The following is a 9913-nucleotide window of genomic DNA, read 5'->3' on the forward strand; positions in this document are numbered from 1 at the left end:
CCACGCTAAATGTACACGTTGCTACAGAACATCTTGATTTTAGAAACATTCAAATGTGAAAAAACATGTTTTTAGAGTGGGTAGTGACCTATCAGGACATAAAAATGTAGGGAAAATGTATCTTAATTGTAGTGGTTTACAGCAGTGTGATCATTGTCACAACAGGAGTGGGTACAAAGTGCATTGGAACCCACTGGAGGAAGCTTGTAAGGCTGCCTGGGGACACCCATCAGACTTCAGCAGGAGGTGGTGCTGGAAGGTTGCCTTCTGGGAGAAATGTGGTGGACCGGGGTGGGTAAAGAGGCCAGAAGAGGGGGTTGGGGTAAGGGAGCAGCTTTGGCAGAAGAAAGAGACAAAGAAGAGGGTGATGCATTCTGGGAGCAGCTGCTGGTTCTCATTGTGACTGCTGTTATCAGTGAGTGGGAAGACAGAGGAGACCTTCAGTCTGGAGGGGCGTGGATGAATTTTGTCATAAGGACAGCAGGGAAGGAGATGTGGGCTCCCTGGTGTGATAGGATGAGGCATCTCTGCTAGACTTGTCCACATCTTGAAAAGTTTTTCTGTTTTCTATTTACATAAGGTATAAACTGATTGCCTATTGCAAAAATGATGTGTTCTCACATAGTGAGAAAATACAACAGATTTCAATCAATAGACTTGGAATTTTTCATTAAGTCTACTTGCCTATTTCCTTAAACCTTTTTCTCCAGGGAAAGTACACTTTTTGAAGTAATTGATTGTGTTGTCTATCCTCTACCCACCCCGCCCTCCCTCAGCACATGTACCTCTTACAGCTTCTCTCTCTCTCTCTTTCTTTCCCCTCCTCGTCCTCCCCCCCCTCTCAGTTGTTGGAAAGAAGATGTTCAGCTGCAACATTAGGCATGCCTCAAGGAATACATTTTTGTTCAGATGTGTATGTGTGCGCACACATGTGAGGTTGTTTCTGAATCACATCCTTACAAAATAACCTTTGGGTATCAGTATGATGAGGATGCCATTAGGAGAAAATTCATCTGCATTGGTTCCAGGAGAGGGGAAAGCAACTGCAGTGGTGAAAGAAAGCTCAATAACCAGTTTGGAATGTCCTTCCCAGGAAGGCCTGATGAAAGATGGACAGTATAGGATTACTTAGGACATTCTCCTGGGCTGTCTCTTTGTGGTTCCAGGGAATGCTGTTCTCCTGGGGCAGAGGAGCACCCCCTGGTCCTCTCTGCATTCACTCAATAGCTCAGTGTACCTTGGGCCTAGAAGAGAGGATCCCACTGCTGCTTCCTCTTCATCCTTGAAGAAGGCACTGAGCTATTGGAGCACAGAGAATTGGGGTAGATGTAAGCTGTGATGGAGATGGTACCCAGGAGGAGCCATTAGTCTGGCTGGCTCCTCCTGCTGGTTCCGCCACTGGAGTCTCTTTGGAGCACATTTGCTCATCTGCAAAATCAGATGAGGAAATATGATTATTTACTAGTTGATCTCTATGTCTCTGTCTTAGCTCTATGATAGTGATTCAAACAAGAATGAAGCCACTATTGCTGAATATTTACACTGTGTGCCAGGCACTCTGCTAAGAGCTTTACATATATAATCTCATTTAATCATTAATTCTTTTTATTTTTAAAATATATTTTACTGATTATGCTGTTACAGTTGTCCAATTTTTTTCCTACCCTTTATTCCCCTCCTCCCTGCACACCCCCGCCCCAACATCAGCATTCCCCCCTTTAGTTCATGTCCATGGGTCATACATATAAGTCCTTTGGCTTCTACATTTCCTATACTAATCTTAACCTCCCCTTGTCTATTTTGTACCTACCACTTATGCTACTTATTCCCTGTATCTATTCCTGCTTTCTTTCCCTCCCCCTCCCCCGCTGATAACCCTCCATGTGATCTCCATTTCTGTGACTCTGTTCCTGTTCTAGTTGTTTGCCTAGTTTGTTTTTGTTTTTGTTTTAGGTTCAGTTGTTGATAGTTGTGAGTTTGTTGTCATTTTACTGTTCACAGTTTTTGTCATTTTCTATTTCTTGGCTAAGTCCCTTTAACATTTCATATAATAAGGGTTTGGTGATGATGAACTCCTTTAAATTGACCTTATCTGGGAAGCTTTATCTGCCCTTCCATTCTAAATGATAACTTTGCTAGATAGAGTGATATTGGATGTAGGTCCTTGCCTTTCATGATTTCAAATACTTCTTTCCAGCTCCTTTTTGCCTGTAAGGTCTCTTTTGAGAAATCAGCTGATAGTCTTATGGGCACTCCTTTGTAGGTAACTGTCTCCTTTTCTCTTGCTGCTTCTAAGATTCTCTCCTTCTCTTTAGTCTTGGGTAATGTAATTATGATGTGTCTTGGTGTGTGCTTCCTTGGGTCCAACTTCTTTGGGACTCTCTGAGCTTCCTGGACTTCCTAGAAGTCTATTTCCTTTGCCAGATTGGGGGAGTTCTCCTTCATTATTTTTTCAAATAAGTTTTCAATTTCTTGCACTTCCTCTTCTCCTTCTGGCACCCCTATGATTAAGATGTTGGAACATTTAAAGTTGTCCCTGAGGTTCCTAAGCCTCTCCTCATTTATTTTAATTCTTGTTTCTTCATTCTGTTCCCGTTGAATGTTTATTTCTTCCTTCTGGTCCACACCATTGATTTGAGTCCTGCTTTCCTTCCCTTCACTGTTGGTTCCCTGTACATTTTCCTTTATTTCACTTTGCATAGCCTTCACTTTTTCCTGTATTTTGCAACTGTACTCAACCCTTTCTGTGAGCATCCTGATTACCAGTGTTTTGAAGTGTGCATGTGATAGGTTGTTTATCTCTTCATTGCTTAGTTTTTTTTTTTTCTGGAGGTTTGATCTGTTCTTTCATTTGGGCCATATTTCTTTGTTTAGGTGCAATTTCTTTTTTTTTTTCTTTGTCTTGGAGCACCTGTTACATAGTAAGGGGCAGAACCTTAAGTGTTCACCAGGGTGGGGCAACTGAGGTCGCTGAGTTGTATCACAGTATGTGGAGGAGGGGTCTGAGAGGGAACAATACCTCTTGCTCAGTTCCCTGCCAGCTTTCAGTCACTTCCTCCGCTACCCACAAGCACATTGGGCCCTTCTGGTGCTGATTCCCAGGTGGATGCTTTTGTGTATGTTCTAGGACCCTGTGGATCTCTCCAACGAACTCTCCCGTGAGGCTGGGAGTTTCTCCTGCTACTGTAACCCCCACAGGTTTTTTCAGTCAGAGGTTTTTGAGGCTTTATGTCCCTGCACTGGAACCCTGGGTTGCGTGGTCTGTCTCACTCCCCAGTTGTTCCTCCTGGTTTATTTGTACACAGATGTGGGACTACCTGCCCTGCCAGCTGCTGCCTTTCCATGAGTCCTCTTTGCCCCAGCTGTCTGTCTCCACCCGTCCTGCCAATCTGGATGAATGTTTCTTCTTTAACTCCTTGGTTGTTGGACCTCCATACAGTTCAATTTTCTGACAACTGTGGTTGTTTTTTTGTTGTTAAATTGGTTGTTGTCCTTTTGGTTGTGTGAAGAAGCACAGTGTATCTACCTATGCCTCCATCTTGGGCAGACATCCTCATTTGATCTTGATGGCTACTTTATGAGGTTTGTAAAAAATGGTAAGGCAGCCACTTTAAAATGTAGCCATAGCTGCCACCCCAGAGGAACTGCCTTGCATGTCTATACCTCACACCTCTGGAGTTAAAACTGGGCAAAATAACCTTTACACTAGACCTAAAGCAACTTTGTGTCCCAAAGAACTGTTTGGAAGGATAACAAGACAGCAGATATTATGACTACTAGACTATCCTCTGTCTGAAATGTACCATTTCTTTCAATTACGAATGTGACAACAAACTGGTAGTATTAACCTGACCTGTGATTTTGTCATCAGTAGAAATCAGGAATATTTTCATATCACATTACAGTTGCAGATATCTGGAAGTGCCATTGACGCATACCAGTATTTTGAAACCACAGGAGCTGTTAGACTGGTCTCTAGAAGTGTGGGATCAGCCACCCCACACTCTCCTGTGAGGTAGCTGGCTGCCATATGGCAAGTCTGCAGGCAGGGTGGCCGCTGAGGAGTGAGTGTGAGTGTTCTCATGGGGGTGAGCCATGCATTTCAACATTCCTGACTGTAATCACCTAACTGTCATCAACACACAAGAGTGGAATCATTTTCATAGTTAGCTAAAGTTTTGCAAATCTGAATCACTCTAATGTGAGTTTTTCACTCTCCATCTTCAATGCAGCGTTTGGTGACAGAGGACCTCAAACATGTCTGATTGCTTGTTTTTCCATTTTTACACATCTGTGTTATGAAGTAAAGTCTTACGTGTATAGTATGTTATTCATACATTGTTCTTGAACTATTATCCTGTGAAATGCCATGCATTAAAAAATGCCTTTATGGGAAACAGTGACAATATGAGGAATGAGAACCACTGTTTCTAGAAAATCAGGAAGAGTCACTTGAAACCATAGCTAAATTCCAGGGAGGACACAGCTCCTGAGAAAGTGCTTTAATCCCCATCTCTACCAAGGCTAAAAGATGTTAATAGTGCAAAAACTTTGGCTAATCATAAAACCTGCCATAAAATTTAATGAATAATTTATACTTTATTTAAATTACATACAAATTATTCTCTCCTACATAGATTTAGCAAACAAATTACTTAGGAACCACAAACAAAATATTACATTTCACAGGATGTCAATGGAACAAAATATTTTATTTTAGCTTTATTTATTATTTATTTTTTGCAGGCCCAATTTATTTTGAGCTGGCAAAGAAATGGAAAGTCTGATGAAAACTGTATACCTGGTTTCATTTACATTAGTGAAGCAATGGGACAGAAAAGCTGTAATGACTTCTTTTCTTTTGCAGAAAAATTCTTGAGAACGGCATTTTGAAGTCAGGAGGACTGAAAGTGTACTTCAGTCTCCCTATTTAGAAAAAACATCTAAAGAAATACAGGGTTTTGTGTGTATGTAGAAAAACCCCTCAATTTTAAAAAGTAAGGATACTTAAAAAATGTGGATTTGCCATTTCATGAAAATCTTTTCTGAAAGTATCCTTAAAATTTTCTACCAGGTGCCAAACTAAAGAAGCCTCATAGTACTGGAGAAACTTTACCTGAAGCCACATGGAGGGGAAATGAGGTGGGGCTGGAAGTGGCTCTCTAGTCAAACCAAGTGCTTTCAGTAACAGCGGGAATATTTTGAAGTGGGTTATGGAGGAAATGGCAGCCTTGCCATTCCCCTCAGTAAGTTGCTTGAAACTACAGATATCTTTCAACATAGCCACATCCTTGTTTTCTTCATGGTTAGCCTGCTAATGTCAACAAAAAGGAGTTCTTTTTTTTTTTAAGTACATTTTATTGCTTATGCTATTACAGTTGTCCCATTTTTTTCCTCCTCTTTATTCCCCTCCACCCTGCACTACCCCTCCCACCAGCATTCCCCCACCTTAGTTCATGTCTATGGTCATACATATAAGTCCTTTGGCTTCTCCACTTTCAGTTCTATTCTTAACCTCCCCCCTTCTATTTTGTACCTGCCACTTATGCTACTTATTCCCTGTACCTTTTCCCACATTGTCCCCCTCCCCCCTCCCTTTTGATAACCCTCCATGTGATCTCCATTTCTGTGACTCTGTTCCTGTTCTAGTTGTTTGCCTAGTTTGTTTTTGTTTTTGTTTTAGGTTCAGTTGTTGATAGTTGTGAGTTTGTTGTCATTTTACTGTTCATAGTTTTCGTCATTTTCTATTTCTTGGCTAAGTCCCTTTAACATTTCATATAATAAGGGCTCGGTGATGATGAACTCCTTTAAATTGATCTTATCTGGGAAGCTTTATCTGCCCTTCCATTCTAAATGATAGCTTTGCTAGATAGAGTAATATTGGATATAGGTCCTTGCCTTTCATGATTTCAAATACTTCTTTCCAGCTCCTTTTTGCCTGTAAGGTCTCTTTTGAGAAATCAGCTGATAGTCTTATGGGCACTCCTTTGTAGGTAACTGTCTCCTTTTCTCTTGCTGCTTCTAAGATTCTCTCCTTCTCTTTAGTCTTGGGTAATGTAATTATGATGTGTCTTGGTGTGTGCTTCCTTGGGTCCAACTTCTTTGGGACTCTCTGAGCTTCCTGGACTTCCTAGAAGTCTATTTCCTTTGCCAGATTGGGGGAGTTCTCCTTCATTATTTTTTCAAATAAGTTTTCAATTTCTTGCACTTCCTCTTCTCCTTCTGGCACCCCTATGATTAAGATGTTGGAACATTTAAAGTTGTCCCTGAGGTTCCTAAGCCTCTCCTCATTTATTTTAATTCTTGTTTCTTCATTCTGTTCCCGTTGAATGTTTATTTCTTCCTTCTGGTCCACACCATTGATTTGAGTCCTGCTTTCCTTCCCTTTACTGTTGGTTCCCTGTACATTTTCCTTTATTTCACTTTGCATAGCCTTCACTTTTTCCTGTATTTTGCAACTGTACTCAACCCTTTCTGTGAGCATCCTGATTACCAGTGTTTTGAAGTGTGCATGTGATAGGTTGTTTATCTCTTCATTGCTTAGTTTTTTTTTTTCTGGAGGTTTGATCTGTTCTTTCATTTGGGCCATATTTCTTTGTCTAGGTGCACCTGTTATGTTGTAAGCAGTGGAGCCTTAGGTATTCACAGAGCAGGGCAACCCACAATGCTGAGTTGTGTCGCAGCATTTGGAGGAGGGGTCTGAGAGGGAACAATGCTGCTTGCTGGGCTCTGGGTGGCTTTTAGTCACTGCCCCCGCTATCCACAAATTGGGCCCTTCTGGTGCTGATACCCAGGTGGGTGGGTTTGTGTACATTCTAGGACCCTGTGGGTCTCTCCAATGACCTCTCCTGTGAGTCTGTTTATCCCACTGCAGCAACCCTCACACATTTTTACAGCCAGAAGTTTTGAGGTTTTCTTTCTCTGCACTGGATCCCTATGTTGCACAATCTGTCTTGCTCCCAGTTGTTCCTCCTGGTTTATCTGTACACAAACGTGGGACTGCCAGCCAATGCCTTGCCTGTCTGGTCCTCTAGCCTCTACCTTGCTGTGAGTCTTCTTGCCCCAGCTGCCCATCTCTTCTCTTCCTACCAGTCTGGATGAATGTTTCTTCTTTAACTTCCATACAGTTCGATATTTTGGCACTTTGGTTGTTTTTTGTTTTTAAATTTGTTGTCCTTCTTTTGGTTATGCGGGGCAGCAAAGTGTATCTACCTATGCCTCCATCTTGGCCGGAAGTCAACAAAGAGGAGTTCTTGTTTTGTGGATAACTTTGCAAACTGCGAAGACTGCTGACGTTTTGGAAATGGTGTAAAATTTCTTTTAAAGCTTCATATCCTTGCAGAGGAGTTCCTGTGATGGTTGATTGGGCATCTGACTTGACTTTAGTGCAAAAAGAAGCACTTCACGATGTATTCACTTGCTGCATTTAACACAGGCATATTCTGGCTTTTCCAAAAATCCTGAGAGTGAGGTTCTGTTGATAGTCATAAAAATCATCAACTTTATCAAAAGCTGGTCTTTCAGTTATAGTATTTTTATAAGTTTTGTCAAGAAATGGTAGCAGAGCAGTTTGAGTCATCATAGGACAGGATAGGTGGTGGGATCTCACTGGGTGTCTGACTAGTCCTTTTCCTGCCTTGTTTGTTTGAGCTTCCGCAGAATTTGAAAGGGCTGGCAATAAGGCTGAGAAAGACTCCAGAAAGGCCAAGACAAATGTGGTTTCCTGCTCGCAGGGAGCCAGCTTGCAGTTTCCAGTGGGCTGTATTCATTGGCACCTGACATCTAGGACGGCCAGTCATGGACGTGGGGACCCAATTGCTGTGGTGTACAGGCAGCCACTGTGGAGTACCTCACCACAGAGGAATTTTACTTGCCGAAAAGCATCAAAAGACTTAAAGGTAAAGAGTATTATCCCTTGTTATTTGCAACTTGCTATTAGTGGAGGTGAATTGGACTCTCATGGAGGCTACAGTTGCTGCTGGTGGTATCGTTTCCCACATCCACAAATTTCTGGGAAGAAAGGACAACAGAAGTCTGTCTAAAGGATGCTGGGATTTCTCATTACCTCAGGACCCTAAATACTCTGACAGCTGTCCAGTGCTGGTGATTCCAGTGGACTACCTCTGTGAAAAACACAATCTTGACTTTTTGTAATTCTATTTAAGCAAATTGGAAGTTTAACTAGTTTTCCAACCAACCAAATTTCTGCATTTGAGTCTTAACCGTATTTAAGTGTGGCTTCAAAGAAGCTATTGATTCTGAAATAGTGGGTTTGATTGAGTTGACTGTTTATAAAACACTGGATTTTAATTGTGATGCAGAAGTTATAGTAACAAACATTTGGTTTTGTACAGACATTATTTCCACTCCATTGGAAAAACTCAATAAAGGTCATATCCCTGCTCTACCCCTGCCCCACCACCACCACCACCAAAAAAAAAAAAAAAAAAAAATGGTAGCAGAAAATCAGGGGCTTCTCTACCACAGAGAAGCTCACTGACTTTCAAGAGGACAGTTTTACTTTTTAAAAAAGAAAAAGAAAATGCATTTTAGAACACTTTGAATGAAAGAATTTTACCTGTTTTGTTGGCTTACCTGGCAGATATTTTTAACCATCTGAATGAGATGGCTCTTTCAATTCAAGGTCCTGATATCACCATCACAGATGCTTCTGAAAACATTACCAACTTTGCTGGCCAAGCTGCTGGTAAGAGGCTGGCATCTTTGCAAACTTCCTTCCTTTCTCTCTCTCTCTTCTTCCCTCCCTCCCCCCACCCTTCCTTCCTCCATTCCTTTTTTTGTATTTTATTTTATTTTTAGGGAGAGGGGAAAGGAGGGAAAAAGAGAGACAGAGAAACATCAATGTGCACTAGAAACATCCATCTGTTGCCTCTCGCACACCCCTAACCAGGGACCAGGCCTGCAACTCAGGCATGTGCCACAGGACTGGGAATCCAACCAGTGACCTTTCCCTTTGCAGGAGGACACCCAACCCACTGAGCCACACTGATCAGGGTGCTTCACAAACTTTCAAAGGCTGAAGAAAGTGTTTTACCTGAGTGGGGCTGAGTTACAAAATTCTGTCAATTTTTTGAAAAGAGTAATCTATAAACACCTGGAAACGCTTTAGAACTCTTGCAAAAGTCATTTCTATCTTGATGGCAACAAAATTGCACCCCAGAGTCTCATTCTTTTTCTTTCTTTACTTGTATAAACTGTATCAAAGGTGTTGATGTAGCCAAAGATGAATTCATTGATCTTAGGACCAAAAAACCCCACTGCAACTGAAATTTCACTAAAAATCCTTGGAGAGTTTTAGTGCTCCCTGGGAGACACTTATTTTTACTTTGTGAAGGAGCTGAGGAAGCTTTAATTCTGTTTCAATGCTGTATCTTTAAGGATTGGATTTTCAACACTGTTACCATAAAAATATATCAAAATCAATTGGATTTCTGAGAGGACCTGGGTATTATTTTGTCAAAGACTATTCCACCATTTTATGTTCTTATTCAAGGTAAACAAAAACCACTTTTATGAGTATGTCTTTAAAAATTAAAATGTAACTTTAACTTGACTGTATTTCAGATGTTTTATTTTTCTAATGCAGTGCAAAGAAGCAAATCTATTACTATGTAACAAATATGTTTTATTTTGGTTTTGAATTTAATGAGAAATGTGCAGTATATTTTTATAAAATTTTCAGAATTACAGAAAATAAGCTTTCAGTGTGGAGATAGACTTATAGCAAACATATTTTTAAAATAATACTTTGGTAACTGCATTTTACTATACTTTTTTTTTTGTAATCCTGTGTATTTATTGCATGAATTGAAAAGCATTTTTCTAAAAAATGTCCATAGGCTTCACCAGACTGCCCACTGGGTCAGTGGTGTAAAGACAACAAAGAACTCAC

General features: G+C 40.9%; 1 pseudogene; it reads left to right on the forward strand.

Moving 5' to 3' along the window:
* The first annotated feature begins 276 nt into the window (after positions 1-276).
* On the forward strand, positions 277-8403 carry LOC128780906 (histone H2A.Z pseudogene; annotated as a pseudogene).
* The last annotated feature ends 1510 nt before the right edge of the window (positions 8404-9913 follow it).

Source organism: Desmodus rotundus, chromosome 5 (genome assembly GCF_022682495.2).
Source record: "Desmodus rotundus isolate HL8 chromosome 5, HLdesRot8A.1, whole genome shotgun sequence".
NCBI classification, from domain to species: Eukaryota; Metazoa; Chordata; class Mammalia; order Chiroptera; family Phyllostomidae; genus Desmodus; species Desmodus rotundus.